The sequence below is a fragment of the Leptonychotes weddellii genome, chromosome 3 (assembly GCF_054177405.1).
Source record: "Leptonychotes weddellii isolate Sample4059 chromosome 3, ASM5417740v2, whole genome shotgun sequence".
Taxonomy (NCBI): domain Eukaryota; kingdom Metazoa; phylum Chordata; class Mammalia; order Carnivora; family Phocidae; genus Leptonychotes; species Leptonychotes weddellii.
The window spans coordinates 150,723,339-150,743,737 of NC_138371.1; the positions used below are offsets into that span (position 1 = coordinate 150,723,339).

The 20,399-nt window shown below is 38.4% G+C and overlaps 1 pseudogene; it reads left to right on the forward strand.

The window, feature by feature from the left end:
* The first annotated feature begins 3,156 nt into the window (after positions 1–3,156).
* Positions 3,157–4,497, forward strand: LOC115939919 (glyceraldehyde-3-phosphate dehydrogenase-like; annotated as a pseudogene).
* Positions 4,498–20,399: the final 15,902 nt, after the last annotated feature.

Below are 20,399 nucleotides of genomic sequence, written 5' to 3' on the forward strand. Positions count from 1 at the left end.
GGCTGGCATAAGCACCAGCATACCTGCTACCTCTTGGCACTCAATACCTACAATTCTCATTCATTAAGAACATGTTTGGATGTGGAAAATTTCTAACTCTTCTGGGCAATTCCTTAGCAATCCTCTCACTATATCTTGCTTCTACAGACAGATAACTTTATTCTGAATGTTGGGTTTAAGAGTCCTTAGCTTTTACAGAGATATACTGAAACACAGATGTAAAGATACAGTGGCTGAGATTTGCATCAAAGTAATATGAGAGGAGGGGAAGCAGATATGGGTATAGACGAAACAAGATTGGCCACAAAGGAAGATGGTTGAAGGTTATAGGAAGATTGCTTATGTTTCCCTATCAATTTTTGTGTATGTTTGAAATTTGTCATAGCCAAGTATTTTTAATGTGTATACATTATACAAAAACACGAAATCATTTTCTTCTTTTTCCTGATACCAGAATAAAATTATATGATGTCCAAGTTTAGTTCTGGTGATAACAATGAAAAAATATGTAATAAGTAATACTCTAATAATTATTGTCCTTTGTGTTTATGATTTTGTCTCTCCCTAGGTTTGTCTAGATTATACATCCTTGATAGAGTTTTCTAACAGCAGATCACTTTAATGGAATATCCCCTGTGGAATTAGGAGAAACAAATAACTATAACTACTTTGGCAGCATTAAACTTGGAGGAAACTACTGTATATAATTTCTTCTGGAAGAATACTAATATATTATTATTTAATAAGCAGCTTTAGACTTTCTCATTTATTTGGCTATTTTCCTGGCACAGAGTCTGGCATGTGGAGGTAGTCAACAAGTATTAGAGGAGCAAATGAATAAGTGAGTAAATTAATGGTGGTGATTCTTAAAAATAAAACTAATCTAGTTTTTCCAGCTGTCAAAATTGAATTATGGCAAAATTGTCCTTTCTCAAATGATTATATCAGCAAAGGAATGTGTATTTCTCACCTGGTTAGGATTGTAACTCAATATTTGTTTTAAGCTGCATTCTCAAGATAACAGATTCTAAGGTATATATCTGCATGTAGGAGGTTTGTTGGAAAGTACATGAGAGAAAAACACTGTCAGAGTGAAGAAATCAGGACCCAACAAAAGGAGAAATGGAACCAGGAGAGAGTTGTAACAGAGGCCTCAGCCAATCCTACCTGGAGTTTTGGAGCTGGGTGGCCCTTCAGTGTCCCAAAACAAGGCAAGGGAGTCAGGTGTTTAAATCTAAGGGTTTTTATGAGATTGTTGGTGAGCTGTTTGAATCAATTAACCCTCCATGCGCCTATCACCCAATCAGGTTTTGGTTGACGCGCTCATCTATCTATTAGGTAGCTGTTTACATGGGAAAGGGTAGAGGGCTATTTTCGGGGTAGTATAGAATAACAAGATGGGGTCTTTTTCCTTTTAAGTGTAGTTTCCTCTTAGGACAGGGGCCCCTTGCCCCTGCCTGTCTTTTTTCCAACTATCCTCCATTAGTGGAATATCCTGTTGAGTGTTGTAGTCTCTGTATATATATGCAAGTGTATGGGAGGAAGAGTAGAAAAAATTATGGTATCTCCTTAATTATTAATAACATTCAATGGATTGGCAGAATGGAAGTCAGAAAGGGAAAAGTTAAGGAGGAACAAAATTTGAAAATCATTGGAATTTCAGAAATAGGTACAAATTACACATGTTCAGTGACAGCCAACAGGGTAGAGAACAGGATTGTAGACTAAAAGGTTATAGGACAGGTATGTGGAATTTAAGAAACAAAACAGAGGATCATAGGGGAAGCGAGGAAAAAATAAAACAAGAGGAAATTAGAGAGGGAGACAAACCATAAGAGGCTCTTAATCATAGGAAACAAAATGAGGGTTGCTGGAGGGGAGGGTGTGGGGGATGGGGTAAGTGGGTGATGGATATTAAGGAGGGCACATGATGTAATGAGCACTGGGTATTATATAAGACTGATGAATCACCTCTACCTCTGAAACTAATAATACATTATATATTAATTAATTGAATTTAAATTTAAAAATAAATAAATAAAATGTATAAATAAAAAAAAGGTTATAGGAGAGGTATAAAACAGGAAAACTATAGACATAGAAGAGAAACTATTAATAAAAGGTTTTTAGAAGCAGAAAAGGAATTTTGACAGATCAGTCAACACTTTCTCATAACTTTCCAGCATTGCTCTGCAACATGGGGGCCAGAGCACAGAAATTGTTTGTAGAAAGTTGCTAATAATGGGGATAGAGGAAGGGAGCATAGTAAAAAGTCAAGGAGCTGAGAGATGTTAGAGTGCCAGTGAAGAGATTATTGTAACAAGTTACTACTGGAGGTCAGAGGATGTTTATATGACTTCATGGATCAGAACACTTTATTCCCCTGAACTACGCACCATCTTGGGGTTTTACATGAGGGAGGCAACTGGATATGGAGGCAGACAGGCTCTTTCTTTTTTAACTCTGTTAAAGCAGCCAATCCAATGTTTTAATCTAATTTATTTTATTTTAATTTATTTCTGCCCCCCAGCAAAAGTTTTGCTTAGGGGAGTTGGTGTGAAGCTAACTAATATGGAGAAATAGCTAAAAGTATTTAATTTTTTCTATTTTTTAAATTCTTTCTATTTTGAAACAGAAATGGAAGATGAAGGCAATTTGTATTAAGAGTTTTTTAAGTTGAAAACAGGCTTCCTGTGAATCATGTGCAAAGTGACTGTAAAGAACAATTCAATAGAAATGGAATTACCAAGTCATAAGAGATTCACAAATTGCCCTCAATTGGGCTGCTGAATTGATCTGTGGTCTCCACATCCACAGAGGAGGATGTTTGCTGTCCTTGGCACAATAGAAAAATCCTATCCAAATCACTACATCCAATCCTCAATGCATTCTTTTAAGGAACATTGACATTTTGTGCATGTAGAGGGCAATAATGGGAGGGTAGAGATGAGAAAACTAGAGTTTTGCAGCTTAAACAAAACAACTCTTGAAATATTTCAACTGTCACTAGAGAGAAAGAGATTTGATTCAGTGATGTAGCAGAGGGCTCTGCATATTTCATTTAACTTTAAAAATCATGTTAGGGCTCTTCACTCCTCCCCATTGGACAGACAGCTACATCTTCTGGTGCAGTGCCAGCTGCATCCCTGAGTCAGGATGGTGAAGGTCAGAGTAAATGGATTTGGCCATATTGGGTGCCTAGTCACCAGGGCTGTCTTAACTCTGGCAAAGTTGATATTGTCGCCATCAATGACCCCCTCACTGACCTCAACTACATGGTCTACATATTCGAGTATGATTCCACCCATGGCAAATTCCATGGCACAGTCAAGGCTGAGGACAGGAAACTTGTCATCAGTGGAAAACCCATCTCCATCTTCCAGAAGTGAGATCCCACCAACATCAAATGGGGTGATACTGGTGCTGAGTATGTTGTGGAGTCCACTGGGGTCTTCACTACTGTGGAGAAGGCTGAGGCTCACTTGAAGTGTGGGGCCAAGAGGATCATCATCTCTGCCCCTTCTGCTGATGCCCCATGTTTGTAATGGGCATGAACCATGAGAAGTGTGACAACTCCCTCAGGATTGTCAGCAATGCATCCTGCACCACGATCTGCTTGGCACCTCTGACCAAGGTCATCCATGACAACTTCAGCATCATGACTACAGTCCATGCCATCACTGCCACCCAGAAGACCATGGATGGCCACTCTGTGAGGCTGTGGTGTGATGGCTGAAGGGCTGCCCAGAGCATCATCCTTGCTTCTATACTGGCCCTGCCAAAGCTGTTAGCAAGGTCATCCCTGAGCTGAATGGGAAGCTCACTGGCATGGCCTTCCATGTCCCTCCCCTCAACGTGTCAGTTATAGATCTGACCTATTGGGGTGCCTGGGTGGCTCAGTTGGTTAAGCGACTGCCTTCGGCTCAGGTCATGATCCTTGAGTCCCGGGATCGAGTCCCGCATCGGGCTCTCTGCTCTGCAGGGAGTCTGCTCCTCCCTCTGACCCTCCCCCCTCTCATGTGCTCTCTGTCGCTCTCATTCTCTCTGTCTCAAATAAATAAATAAAATCTTTAAAAAAAAAAAAAAAAAAAGAAGATCTGACCTATTGCCTGGAGAAAGCTGCCAAATAGAATGACATCAAGAAGGTGGTGAAGCAGGCATCGGAGGGCCCCCTCAAGGGCATCCTAGGCTACACTGAGGACCAGGTTGTCTCCTGTGACTTTAACAGTGACACCCATTCTTCCATCTTTGATGCTGAGGCTGGCATTGCTCTCAATGACCATATTGTCAAATGCATTTCCTGGTATCACAATGAATTGAGCTACAGCAACCAGGTGGTGGACGTTATGGTCCACATGGCCTCCAAGGAGTAAGAGCCCCCTGGACCACCAGCCCCAGCGAGAACAAGAGGAAGAGAGAGGCCCTCAGTTGCTGGAGAGTCCTTGCCTCAACTCATCCCCCAACACACTGAGAATCTCCTGTCCTCCACAGTTTCTATCCCAGTCCCCCTGAAGAAGGCGAGGAGCTTGAGGAGCCCCATCTTGTCATGTACCATCAATAAAGTATACTGTACTCAGCAACCCCCCAAAAGTCATATATATATTTTAAATATATGTATTAAAAGAGCATTCAGAACTTCAGGGGAAGATGGTGAAGTAGGAGGACCTTAAACTCAACTTGACCCAGGGATGCAACTAGGTAACATCCACATTGTATAAATAACCCAGATAGTGAAATGAAGACTGGCAGAATAGACTCTCCACAGCTAAATGTAGAGAAGAGGCCACATCGAAGAGAGTAGGAAGGGCAGAGACAGTTGGTAGCTAAAAAGACCAGCAGTACTGTCCATGGAAGGGAGGGACACTGTGGGCACAGAATGGGGAGAGAAAAAGACCCTTATATCAGGACCCCAGCACAGGGAACCTCCATAGGGAGGAAAAATCCCCATAACATTTGGCTTTGAAAAGAAGAGGGTCCTAATTTCTTGAATTAATTTTTTTTATCATTTATTTATTTATTTTAGAGAGTGAGCAAGCATGAGCAGGGGCAGGGGCAGAGGGACAAGGACAGAGAGAATCCTCAAACAGACTCCCTGCTGAGTGTGGAGCCTGATGCAGGACTTGATCCCAGGACTCTGAGATCATGACATGAGCTGAAATCAAGAGTCAGTTGCTTAACTGACTGAGCCACCTAGGCATCCCCTAATTTCTGGAATTATTACAATCAGATGGGCTTAACACCCAGAACTTTAAAAATCAGTGAGCTTGGCTCTGGGACAGCCAAGAGGGTGAAGTCCCCACACTTAAAGAGATAGCACAACAAACAGCCCCACAGAGATACAGCACAGAAGCAGCAGTTTGAAAAACACCTGGGGTATACTGGACGATTTGTTAACTAATCTCAGAGCGTGTGGTAGGTGACCAGAGATCACTGGGAGACTTCTCCAAGAACGAAGGAGTTGACAGGCACCATTTCTCTCCCCTCTCTCCCAGCCTAGGCACACAGACACCTGCAGGAACTAGTGCTGTGCCTAATTTGCTAACTGTGCACCCCACCCACGTGTTCTCCTGTGGTACTACCCCCTCCAATATGCTCTTGACCAGAGCCCATCCAAAGTGATGTCACAAGCCTGGCAGTGTGTAAGCAGCCCTGACAGGGAACAGCACCACTCTAAAGTGACTCCTGACCCAGGGAGAGGGGACGATAACTACACACATCACTTCGATTGTAGCCCCAGTAGTGGGTGCAGAGCAGACAGCTGGTCTGACTGCAGGCCGCACTGACCAATGAAAGCTTCTCAGGGTACAACACAGGGAAAGCACCTGCAGTTTGGTGCTACTGCATCTCTGGCAAATGCCTGGTCTGACTCAACTCAACCCCAGGGTGGCACTAGATTGGCCCACTAACAACACAGGGACAAAACCGTGCCCACAACAGGCAAAGAAAGACCATTGCAGACAACTGGAGTGAAGGTAAAAGCAGCTCAGTCACAACAGAAGGGTGCACACAGCACACATAGGAGATACCCCTGAAGCACCAGGTCTGGAGAACAGGGAACAATTCACTGCAGGGCACTACTTTCAAAAACAGGAGACAAAGCTGACCTTCCTAACACATAGAAACAGAGACAGAGAGTTAAACAAAATGAAGATACAAAGAATATGTCCCAAATGAAAGAATAGGAAAAAAATCATGGCAAGAGACCTTAACGATATGGAGATAAGTATATCTAATAAGAATTTAAAGTAACGGTCATAAAGATACTGACTGGCCTTGAGAAAAGAGTGGAAAACATTAGTGAGACTCTTAACAATTAGATAGAAAAGATAAAAAGGAACCAATCAGAGATGAAGACCAAAATAACTGAAATTTAAAACACACTAGATAGAATAAATAACAGACTAGAGGAAGCAGAAGAATGAATCAGCGACCTGAGAGGACAGAGTAATAGAAAGCAACCAACTTGAACATAAAAGAGAACAATTAATAACAATAAATGAAAATAGACTTAGGGAACACAGCAACACCATCAAGCCTAATAACATTCACATTACAGGGATCCCAGAAGAAGAGAGGGGGGAACAGAAAATTTATTTGAAGAAATACTAAATGAAAGCTTCCTGAATTTGAGGAAGGAGACAGAAATCCAGATCCAGGAGGCACAGAAAGCCCCCAATAAAATCAACCCAAGGCAGTTCCCACCAAGACACACAGTAATTAAAATGGCAAAAAGTAGTGATAAAGAGAATTTTAAAAGCAGCAAGAGAAAAGAAAACAGTTACATAAAAGGGAAACTCCATAAGGCTATCAGCTGATTTTTCAGCAGGAACTTTGAAGGCCAGAAGGGAGTGGCATCATATATTTAAAGTGCTGAAAGAAAAACCCTACATCCAAGACTGCTCTATCCAGCAAGACTATCAATCAGAATAGAAGGAGAGATAAAGAGTTTCCCAGACAAACCAAAGTTAAAGGAATTCATCACCACTAAACCAGCCCTAAAAGAAATGTTAAAGGGGACTCTTTGAGTGGAAAGGAAAGACCATATAGTAGGAGTAAGAAAAGTAGGAAGCACAAAAGTAGTAAAAATAAATATATCTATAAAAATCAGTCAAGGGATTCACAATTAATGGGTGTAAAGTAGAACACCATATACCTAAAACATGGGTGGGAAGAGTAATGTATGAGTTCAAACTTCAGTGACCATTAACTTAATATAGACCGTTATATGCAAAACATGTTACATAAAAATGTAATGGTAGCCACAAATCAAAAAGTAATAGATATGCAAAAAGTAAAGAGAAAGGAATCCAAATATATCACTAAAGAAAACTAACAAACCATGAGAGAAGAGCACAAGAGAAGAAAGGAACAGAATAACTATAAAACAAGTAACATATCTATCAGCAATTACTTTGAATTAAAATGCTCCAATCAAAAGACATAGGGTGGATGGAGAAAAAAAGCAACACCCATCTATATGCTGCTTATAAGAGACTCATTTCAGATCTAAAGACACATGCAGATTGAAACTGAAAGGATGGAAAAACATTTATCATGCAAATGGAAGTGAAAACAAAGCCAGGTAGTACTATTTATAAGGGACAAAAGAGACTTTTTTTTTAAAGATTTTATTTATTTATTTGACAGAGAGAGAGAGAGAGATAGTGAGAGCAGGAACACAAGCAGAGGGAGTGGGAGAGGGAGAAGCAGGCTTCCTGCTAAGCAGGAAGCCCAATGCGGGGCTCAATCCCAGGACCCTGAGATCATGACCTGAGCCGAAGGCAGACACTTAATGACTAAGCCACTCAGGCACCCCACAAAATAGACTTTAAAACAAAGACTGTAACAAGAGACAAAGAAGGACTTTATGTAATCCTAAAGGGAACAATCCAATATGAAGATATAACAATTGTAAATATTTATGGACCCAATATGGGAGCACCCAAATACATCAAGCAGCTAATAACAAACATAAAGGAAGTAATCAAGGGGTGCCTGGGTGGCTCAGTTGGTTAAGCATCCAACTCTTGATTTCAGCTCAGGTCATGATCTCAGGGTTGTGAGACTGAGCCCTACATTGGGCTCCACACTCATCATGGAATCTGCTTGAGATGCTCTCTCTCCCTCTCCCTCTGCCCCTCCCCCAGTGGTGTGCACTCTAAATAAATAAAATCTTTTAAAAAAAGAAATAATTGATAGTCTAACAATAATAATAGGGAACTTTAACACCTCACTTACATCAGTGGATACATCATGCAAACAGAAAATCAACAAGAAAACAGTGGCTTTGAATGACGTGTTGGACCAGATGGATCTAACAGATATATTCAGAACATTCCATTCTAAAACAGCAAAATAAACATTCCTTTTGAGTGCACATGGGACATTCTCCAGAATAGATCACATATTAGGCCACAAAACAAGTCTCAACAAATTCATACTATACAGCTTTTCTGACCATAATGCTATGAAACTAGAAATCAACCACAAGAAAAAATCTGGAAAGAACACAAATACATGGAATTAAATAATGTGCTACTAAACAATGAGTGGATCAACCAAAAAATCAAAAAGGAAATAAAAAAATACATGGAGACAGGGATGCCTAGGTGGCTCAGTTGGTTAAGCAGCTGCCTTCAACTCAGGTCATGATCCCAGGATCCTGGAATCGAGTCCTGCATCAGGCTCCCCACTCAGCAGGGAGCCTGCTTCTCCCTCTGCCTGCCACTCCTTCTGCTTGTGCTCTCTCAATCTCTGACAAATAAATAAAAACAAAAACCTTTACAAAAAATACATGGAGACAAATGAAACTACAGTGGTCCAAAATCTTTGGGATGCAGCTAAAGCAGTTCTAAGAGGGAAGTTCATAGCAATAGAGGCCTACCTCAAGAAGCAAGAAAAATCTCAAATAAACAACATAATCTTAAACCAGAAAGAGCTAGAAAAAGAACAACAAACAAAACCCAAACCAGTAGAAAGAAGAATATAATAAAGATGAGAGCAGAAATAAATGCAATAGACCTAAAAAAAACAACAACAATAGAACAGATCAATGAAACCAGGAGCTGATTCTTTGAAAAGATCAACAAAATTCATAAACCTTCAGCCAGACTTACCCAAAGAGAGAGAGGGTGGGGGGAGAGAGAGGACCCAACAAAATCAGAAATGAAAGAGGAGAAATAACAACTGACATCACAGAAATACAAAGGATTATAAGAGAATATTATGAAAAATTATATGCCAACAAATTGGACAACCTAGAAGAAATGGATAAATTCCTAGAAATATGTAAACTCCCAAAACTGAATCAAGAAGAAACAGAAAATTGGAACAGACTGATTATCAGCAATAAAATCAAATCAGTAATCAAAAAACTCCCAACAATCGAAAGTCCAAGAGCAGATGGCGTCACAAATGAATTCTACAAAACATTTAAAGAGGAGCTAATACCTATTCTTCTCAAACTATTAAAAAAAAAAAAATAGAAGAGGAAGGAAAGCTTCTAAATTCATTCTATGAGGCCAGCATGACCCTGATACAAAAACAAAATAAAGACACTCCAGAATAAGAGAACTGCAGGCCGATATCTCTGATAAACATAGATGCAAAAATCCTCAGCAAAATATTAGCAAACTGAATCCAACAATACACTAAAGAAATCATTCACCACGATCAAGTGGGATTTATTCCTGAGATGCAAGTGTGGCTCAATATTCACATATCAATCAACATGATACATCACATCAACAAGAGAAAAGATAAAAAACATATGATCATTTCAATAGATACAGAAAAATCATTTGACAAAGTATAACGTCTATTCATGATAAAAAAAACACAAAACCTCAACAAAGTAGGTTTAGAGGGAACATACCTCAGCATAATAAAGGCCATATATGAAAAACCCACAGCTAACATTATACTCATTGGTGAAAAACTGAGAGACTTTCCCCTAAGATCAGGAACAAGACAAGGATATCCACTCTCACCACTTTTATTCAACATAGTACTGGAAGTTCTAGCCACCGCAATCAGACAAGAGAAAGAAATAAAAGGCATCCAGGTTGGTAAAGAAGAAGTAAAGCTTTTACTATTTACAGATGACATGATACTATATATAGAAAACTCTAAAGACCCCACCAAGAAAATTACAAGACCTGATAAATGAATTCAGTAAGGTTGCAGGATACAAAATCAATATACAGAAATCTGTTGAATTCCTATACATTAATAATGAAGTAACAGAAAAAGAAATTAAGAAAACAATCCCATTTACAATTGCACCAAAAATAATATAATACCTAGGAATAGACTTAACCAAAGAGGTGAAAGACCCGTACTCTGAAAACTATAAAACACTGATCAAAGAAATTGAAGATGACACAAACAAATGGAAAGATATTTCATTCTCATGGATTGGAAGAACAAATATTTTTAAAATGTCCATATTACAAGCAATCTACAGATTTAAATGTAATGCCCATCAAAATACAAATAGCATCTTTGACAGAACTGGAACAAACAATCCTAAAATTTATATGGAACCACAAAAGACCCTAAATAGCCAAAGCAATCTTGAAAAAGAAGAACAAACCTGGAGGTATCCCAATCCCAAATTTCAAGTTATACTACAAAGCTGTAGTAATGAAAACAGTATGGTACCGGCACAAAAATAGACACATAGATCAATAGAACAGAATAGAGAGACCAGAGATAAACCCATGAGAAGACAAGAAGACAAGAATATGCAATGGGGGGACGCCTGGGTGGCTCAGCCGTTAAGCGTCTGCCTTCGGCTCAGATCATGATCCTGGAGTCCCAGGATCGAGTCCCGCATCGGACTCCCTGCTCAGCAGGAAGCCTGCTTCTCCCTCTCCCTCTCCGCCTGCTTGTGTTCCCTCTCTCGCGGTCTCTCTGTCAAATAAATAAATAAAGTCTTTAAAAAAAAAATATGCAATGGGAAAAAAATCTCTTTAACAAATGGTGTTGGGAAAACTGGACAGCTGTAAGCAAAAGAATGAAACTGGACCACTTTTGTCACCATACCCAAAAATAAACTCAAAATGGATTAAGGACCCAAATGTGAGAACTGAAACTATAAAAATCCTAGAAGAGAGCACCAACATTGGCCATAATAACATTTTTCTAGATATGTCTCCTGAGGCAAGGGAAACAAAAGCAAAAATAAACTATTGAGGCTACATTAAAAAAAAAAAAAAAAAAAAAGCTTCTACACAGCAAAGGAAACAGTCCACAAAACTAAAACACTACCTACTGAATGGGAGAATATGTTTGCAAATGACATATTCAATAAAGGGTTAGTATCCAAGATATATAAAGAACTTATACAAGTCAATACTGGAAGATAAACAAACAGATAATCCAATTAAAAATGGGCAGAAGATATGAGCAGACATTTCTCCAAACAAGACATACAGATGGCCAACAGACATGAAAATATGCTCAATATCACATTTGTCAGGGAAATGCAAATCAAAACCACAATGAGATATTACCTCACATCTCTCAGAATGGCTATAATCAAAAACACAAGAAAACAACAAGTGTTGGTAAGGATATGGAGAAAAAGGAATACTTATGTACTATTGATAGAAATGCAAACTGGTGCAGCTACTGGGGAAAACAGTATAGAGGATCCTCAAAAACTAAAAATAGGACTATGCTACTACCCAGTAATCACACTACTGGGTATTTACCCAAAAAATACAAAAACTCTAACTCAAAGGGATACATGCACGCCTGTGTTTTCTGCTACATTACAATAGCCAAACTGTGGAAGCCACCCGGGTGTCTATGGATAGATGAATGGACAAAGATAGATAGATAGAGAGAGAGATAATGCAATATTACTCAGCTATTATGCTTGTGCTTTCCTTTCTAATCCTTGAGCCACTTTAATATCCTTTGTTAATTCTTCTATGTCTGCCATTTGGGGTCTCTTTCTATTGCCCATTTTTTTTCCTGGCTGTAGGTCACATTTGTCTACTTCTTTGTATGCATAGTAATTTTTGTGGTTGATGTTGAATTCTGGATATTGTGAATTTTATATGGTAGCTTTTTTATTTCCTTTAAAAAATATTATGCTTTGGGGGTGCCTGGGTGGCTCAGACATTAAGCGTCTGCCTTCGGCTCAGGTCATGATCCCAGGGTTCTGGGATCGAGCCCCACATCCAGCTCCTTGCTCAGCGGGAGGCCTGCTTCTCCCTCTCCCACTGCCCCTGCTTGTGTTCCCTCTCTCGCTGTCTCTCTCTCTCTGTCAAAATAAATACATAAAATATTTTTTAAAAATATATTACACTTTGTTCTGGTGGGCAAGTTACTTAGAATTGGTTTGTGCCTCTCCAGGTACATTGTAATGCATCTTAAAGAAACCTCTTGCAGTGCATAGTGGGTTTGGTCAGTAGAGCATGTGACTCTTGATTTCGGGGTGGTAAGTTTGAGCCCCACATCTGGCGTGGACCCTACTTTAAAAAAAATCTCTTTTTCAATGCCTCTCTCTTCTCTCTGGTAACTTTTCTCCTTTTTCAGTACAACTTTCTTTCACTACTCTGCAGGCTTTGGTGTTTTCATATCAACTCACCCCTAAGAAAGAGAGCCTGGAAAACAAATTCATTCTAAAAAAAGAAGTGACCCTAACCCAGAGGAATGATAACCCAAGTGAATAACCTCAAAATGATCAAGTTTTGACACTGGGTTAACTGGGTAAATAGGTTCTGGAGAGTTGGATGTTCTCCAAGCCCCCTTATAAATCATAGCACAAGGGAATATCTAAGCCTAACCTACATTTGAGGAATTACTACTCTCTTTTAATCTCTATAACACTGTCAGTTTCAATGAGCTCCCTTCACTGTTCTGATAGCCCAGATATCCTTAAGGAGCAGGTAAAACAGATTCTCCCCTCAAGGGTTCTCCGTTTTTTTCCTAAACACCTGCCTTTGACTTCTACTTGGGAAAATTACATGGATGGTGCCAAATACTGAATTGATAATGTAAAGAATAGTGGGCATAGCCAAGAAAGCCTGGCATCATTGCCATCCTATAGAAGTGGCAAATCAAAGAGGCGAGGTATCAAAATCAGCAGGTGCTATCTCACTGTTCCCTTCTGAACTCTGCTCTAGACCCTCCGATTCTAGACTAACAAGCTAGCCACAGATTTCCCCTGACATTTGGCCCCTAAAAGGGAAAAATCCATTCAAATCAAATGAGAATATTTCCTCAACTGTGTTCCTTAGAGGATATCATCCAGTCTTGATGACTGCCTCACTCCTCAAAAGCCACTGCCATTCTCCCCATTTAATGTTAAAAGTGATTACTTCTGAGAGATTATGGAATGGTTTCCTCAGAAACTATCAGAAAGTCCCCAAATAACCCAGGGTAATTTAAACTCTTCATGACTTCTGAATAACTGTAATCGTTATAGTTACTTAGGATTCTTATTAAAAAAATAAGAAATTAAATTTAAAGCTCATGTTAATGAAGGCACCATTTCCCTCACGAAATTTAACTATAATTACTCTTCAAATTGTATTTGATTTTTAAATTTTCATTTCCCCTAAAATTCATATGTAAAAGAAGAATAATCATATGAAGTTTTGGCCTTCTAATGCATTTTAAAACTGCACTTAGAAATTGAGAATTATGCATAGAAGTATGCTGCCAAGGGTAGATTTCTACTAACCACTTCCTTATGGTAATCCCAAGGCTATCGGTTTTGGGAGAAACTTTTCAAACTTTAAAAGTAACTGTCAATAATTTCGAAACAGATATGTCAATGACAAAATTTATTATTTTTATTCAGTTGCTCTTAAGTTATTAAGTTTTCTTCCTCATCTTGGTTATTTATTTTAATTGCAGCATTCTTTTCTTCAGGAGAATCCTAACGTTATATTTGAGGATAATGCAATATATTTCTAAGCAGTTCTTCACACATTTGATTATTATACTATCCTTGTGAAATAAGCAAGGTTAGGTTGTTATCCTTATTCTATTAATTAAAAAGGAAAACAAAACTGAAGTACAGAGGACAAATGACTTGTCTAAAGACATAAAGTTGGCAGCACATTGAAAACTTATTCAAAAATGATGACTGATCTCAAAAAAAAGATGACTAATCTCAAAATATATTAATGATGTAAAATGTTTACTTCTTCCCATTTTCAGAATACATCCGTAGAGAAAGCCCATTATATTGCTATCCTCCACTTCCAAAACATAGACTCATCTACTCTCTTTTCAAACTTTGCTGTTAGAAAATAGGTACCTGAGAGTGAGTCATGAAAAGATGTCATCAAATCATCAAAAATAAGTGAAAACCATAAAGAGCCAGTTTCTATCCATCCCTGCCCCCCTTCCCCAGTGCCCACCAGGGGTAAAAGAAAAAAAAAACCAAGACAGGCTTGCAAGCATCCAGCTATGGCCACAGAGCTGTTTGATTGCTTAAGCCGGGTGGTCAGACAATAAGACCAGAAAGAATGGCTGCTTCCTTCCTTCCTGTTGAGTGTTCTGCCTGAGTGAGCAAATTCAATAGCACTTTGCTTCACAGCAACACTAGGCTCTAGCACGAGGGAAAATCAACAAAGAGCCGTTCTAGGGCATTTCCAACCCCACCTAAGCCAAGCCTCTGAGCTATAGTACCATGGGGGAGGGGCTGGCCAGGTTCAGGCACTCCTGGGGGTATGTGCATGAAAGCCCCTAGACATGCTGGTTATTGTTTATATTAAGGACCACTGCTTATGCTGCTTCATGCATCTGTAATTGCCTGGTTGAGTTACCATTTTCCACTTTCTAATATACAATTCTCTGAAATATTTTGAAACATTAGTCACTGTGGCAACAAAGACAAATTTGGTATGGACAACTGTGATGATAGTAACTCTAGAATCATCTAAAAGCCTCTTCCAGTAAACCATCTTTCTTTTCCTCCACTGACTTTTATATCCATATAGGTAATAATTAGCCAATTTGACAGTTAAGAATGGGAACCAGAGAAGATGTGAAATAAATACATTAAATATTTAATACTGTGTAGTTCTGTTTTAACTAAACCTAAATTTCTAAGTTAAAATTGAAATAATTTTGTATTGTCTGTAGAAGCATATATACATATATGCAGAGTGTATAATTTCAAATGTCCTCGAAATTACTTATGTCGTACTGATATACAAGAGAAATAACGTTGAGGAAGATTCTCTTCCTATCTGGTTCAATTTTTTCCACTTATCATTTATGTATATATACCTATGCTGCCAACATGTCAAGAATATATGCCTCTAGGGCACCTGGGTGGCTCAGTTGGTTAAGCGACTGCCTTTGGCTCAGGTCATGATCCTGGAGTCCCGGGATCAAGTCCCGCATCGGGCTCCCTGCTCGGCGGGGAGCCTGCTTCTCCCTCTGACCCTCCCCCCTCTCATGTGCTCTCTCATTCTCTCTTTCTCAAATAAATAAATAAAATCTTTAAAAAAAAAAAAAAAAGAATATATGCCTCTAAATTGCCGGTAAAAAATTAAGTATCATCTTACAGAGTAATGCATTATTTGTTTTCCCCCATGTATGTAGACCTTAATCAGAATAAATTCTGTCAGTAGGCTGAATTTCTAGGGATGGTCCTCAAGATTCCACACCATAGTCGCTGGAGCCTGTCAATGTGATGCTATGTCACTCCCATGATTGTGTTATGTTATATGGCACCATTGGCCTAAAAAAAAAAAAGATTATCCAGGTTGGCCTGATCTAACCATAGAAGTCCTTTAAAAGGGAAGGACTTTCTTTAGATGTGGCAGAAGAGAAAATAAGAGAGATTCCAAGTGTAAAGGACTTGACCCACCAAGGTTTGTTTGAAGATGGAAGGAGCTACATAAGAAGGGACGTGGGTGGTCCAGAGGAGCTCAGGGTGATTTCCAGACAATAGCCATCAAGGAAACAGGAACCTCAGTCCTATCTATATTCGCCAGGAACCAGATTTCACCAACAATCTAAACAAGCTTAGAAGGGAATTTTCCCCAAGAGCCTCCAAATCAGGATCCTATACAGGAGAAAACTGTGATTTCAGCCTTATGATACCCTGAGCAAAGAATCGAGCCAAGCCCATTGATACAAGCCCAAATCTGTATCTATAGCACTGTGAGATAAGGCCAGGTTTGTGGTAATTTGTCAGGGCAGCAAAACAAAAACAAAAACAAAACCCAAAGACATCTTTCCTCTTCTTCAGTATGTTGAATTTTCTCAATTGCAAATGTAAACTTATAAATATGAAAATTTATTTTGTCATCTATTGTTGTTGATTTGAACATAGTTTCTGCCACTGTCACATCCATAATGCTTGAATATTTCTGACACTAAATGTGTGTGTGAACTTGGTGGCATACAACATTTATTATAGAGGCATTTAAAGTACATGAAACTATATTATGGTTAAACTAAATTATATTATTCATCTGATAGATTCTAACCAAAACATATCTTGGATCCAAAATTGAAGGTGAAAGATAAGATTCTTTATTAAGTGACTAAAGAATGCATAATGCTTCACCCTTTAATTTGAAAAATTGAACTCTACATGTGTTCTAATTTGTAGTGAATTATACATGAACCAATTAAGCCCTTTATTTTATTCCATAAAACTGAGTAAGGAGGGGCACCTGGGTGGCTCAGTCGTTAAGCGTCTGCCTTTGGCTCAGGTCATGATCCCGGGGTCCTGGGATCAAGCCCCGCATCCGGCTCCCTGCTCCGCGGGAAGTCTTCTTCTCCCTCTCCCACTCCCCCTGCTTGTGTTCCCTCACTCACTGTTTCTCTCTCTGTCAAATAAATAAAATCTTAAAAAAAAAAACAAACAAAAAAAACTGAGTAAGGAAAATAACCTCTAATGAAGAAAAATAATTCCTAAGAACCAGAAACTATGTGAAGTCCTTTTTCATTGAAATTTTAAAATGACCCTTTTAAGAAGTTACTATTATGATACCCCTTTCCCAGAGGAAGCAACAACAGCTCAGAGAGTTTACAGGATTTAACCAAGCTCATACAGCGGAAGCTGGGATATGAAACAAGGTAATTTGACAACAAAGTCCCAGATCTTATTTTTAATAAAGTAAAATATGATTTAATTTTGAATTTCAAACATATTTAAGAGTTGCAGGTACAGAACAGAGAATTTTTTTCCTGAACTGTTTGAGAATTAGTAGCTGATCTGCTATCCCATCACCACCAAATGCTGGGTGTATATTTCATACAAATAAGACATTTTCTCACATAAGCACAATACAGTCATCAAAATTAAGAAGTTAACCTTGGTACATTAGCACCATCTAATCCTCAATTTGTCAACTGACCCAATAATCTCCTTTATGAGAATGGATCTGGTTCAGAATTACACATTTCACTTACATGTCATTTCGCTTTCATCTTCATTCTGGAAGAGTTCCTCAGTTTTTGCTTAATTGTCAAGACTTTTGAAAATTCTAGGCCACTTATTTTGCAGAATAGCCCTCAATTTCTGTTTTGCTGTTGTTTCTTCTTCATTACATTCAAGTTATGCATTTTTGATGGGCATATCACAAAATAATTCTGATTTCTCGTTGCACCTTATCTAGTAGCATACAATGATGTTCACTTTAATCTCTTGATCAAGATGGTATCTGACAGATTTTCCTGCTATAAAGTTATTTTTGTTCCTTTGCAATTAAAAGTATTAAAAAGACTATTTGAAGGTAGGAAATATCCTATTCCTCATTAAATTTTCAGTTTACTCATTTATTATATCAGTATCATCTCATAGATTTCTACTTTGTTCAATGACTTATAATCCATTACTATCATTATGTATTTTTATCTTTATTTTGGCCAATGGGAGGCCATGAAGGCTGGCTTCTGTATCCATTCATTTGACATATTAACATTATTTTTCTTTTATCACTTCCTTACCTTCTGGTACAATTGCTTTCTGGAAAAAAAGTCCTAGAATCAGCTATTTCTTCAAGGCTCTCTGGTTTCTTTGTGTAGAGAGTGATATTTAGAAGCCCAGATTTGGGTGCTAGATGTATTCATTGCTTGTGGGGTATTATCCTCAGGTCCTTTCACAGAAGTAGGGAATATATGTATGTATGGATACACATACACATTAACATCCATTTTTATTTCTATATATGTCTCTCTACATTGAAATCCATGAGTCCACACCAATACCTCCTCTTCCAATCCAACATCACAGAATTAATTGTAATTTTCCCCTTTCATTATTTATAACTTCCTTTTCAGAAAGTAAGAATCTATCTCACTTTAGCCATATGTTTATGTATTTGAACAATCACACTGTATGGAACAAAAATCCTATCACCACTATAATCCCTCTTATCAGGGTATAATACCCCCTCTGGGACACCCCCAAATGTAGAAGCCCTCCTCACCTGCTTCAGCTCCAAAACCAGCATCAGGCCTTTTCTCCATATGGAAAACTTCATTACTTTGCTTGGACTCTACACCTTACACCAAGCTGACAATCTTCCCCACTCGCACCCCTCACCCCCACCCAACCACCATCACCATGTAGGTGCTATCCTCACCCTACTGGGGCTAAACAAGTTGGCTAGCCCAACTTGAAACCCTTCCTGGGCAGTGACACTGATACCAGGCCACCACACAGGTAAATACCTCGCCCACCCTACTTGGTTTCCCATTATCCTCATCAGGCGTTTCTCCTTTGGGAAGCCTTCTTCACACCAAGTCTGGTTCTTATGCACTCACATGAGCAAGGAGAAGAATGAAGCCATGACACTTGTATAATAATTTCATTTATAAGTATTTGCACCTGGCATGATGAGTAACAGCTGCTACTGAATCTACCTGCCCAGGAAAAGACAGAGAGGATTAGGTAATTCATTTCCCTTTGATTTCAGAGATACCATAATGAAAATAACCAAGTTAGAGAATTCTGTTCCCAGTGACTCCATCCTGTTCAGTCACCTCTCTTTTCCAGGACCTTTCTCTTTAAGTAGCTTCTATAAGGCATCAGGCAAATTTAGGCTTAATGAGCAAGACAGATTTCATTTTATTTTTTTTCCAGAAAATGCTGAAGCATTCACCTCTTTTAGTCTCTTATAAATAGCTCAGACTTTGCCTACATAATGGATAGATTCCTTTGGTGTTAAGCTCTCATACATAAAAAGGCACCACTTCTAAGTCACCCTTCAATACTATCATATTAGCTAATTGTTTCATTTGTGCCACTTTGTGCTCCCAACTAATTTAGAAGTTTCAAGGACCATATTGTATTCATCTTTGTATCCCTAATGCCTGAAACACAATAGGCTCTTAATAAATTTTTAATGAATGATTGAATAATTGAGTAAATGAGTGAACAGCAGGAGCTATAAAACGAAACTTCTTTCAATCCTTATCATAGTGCAAACAAATAATAAGGGCTTTATTACCAAACTATTGGTTTACATGTAAATATATATATCCTATTTTGTCCTCCAACACATGCTGCTATGAGGGATAAGAATTCTCAGATTCTTTATGAAAGAACCAGGTGACATGTGAGTCATTATAACTTCAAAGCCACTTCTTTCTCATTTGCTAAAACACCTGAGCCCAATCCTGTTTATGATTATAAGACAGAGTTTTCCTTCATATCTGCCTCTGTTCCTTCCACATCACACATTAAAGCATATAAGATCATCTCCCCAAGGTTTAAGGGCACAATAAGCCAAACATTGGCATATTTTTGCTTTAACACACAAACAGTACTGAATAAAGATTTGCTAACTCTAGCTCCCAAACTATCAAAATCTCTTATATGCTTTCAATACACATATACAGTTCTAAATCAAATAAATCTGTTTATAGCTATCTAGAAATTAATAAATCTTGTACTCACTACAAAATTCCCACAGATTGATGATACGATCTGCATAGTTAATGAGTGCTAAACAGAAAATCATTTAGCCTGCATCAGTATGAAGATTGACATATATTTTAACTGCATTAACATTTGACTGATTCAAACCACAGTATAACCAAACTAAAACCAAAACAAAGCTTATTGCTTCTATTTATGAAGAAAGATTTATAAAAGGAAATATATCTATACTATCCAGTTAAGTGACCTCTTTCACTTAATGGTTAGGCAAATTAATAACACTTAGGGTTTACAAGAAGAATTTATTGTAAATTTTACTAAAACGTACAGATTTGAAGATTCTTAGATGAATTGGTCTATAAAAAGTGTTAAAGGGGTGCCTGGCTGGCTCAGTCAGTAGAGCATGTAACTTTTGATCTTGGGGTTGTGAGTTCAAGCCCCATGATGGGTGTAGAGGTTACTTAAAAATAGCTTTTAATAAAAGTTTTGGAAATTTAAAAGGTAAGGTGTTTGGGGAAATACACAC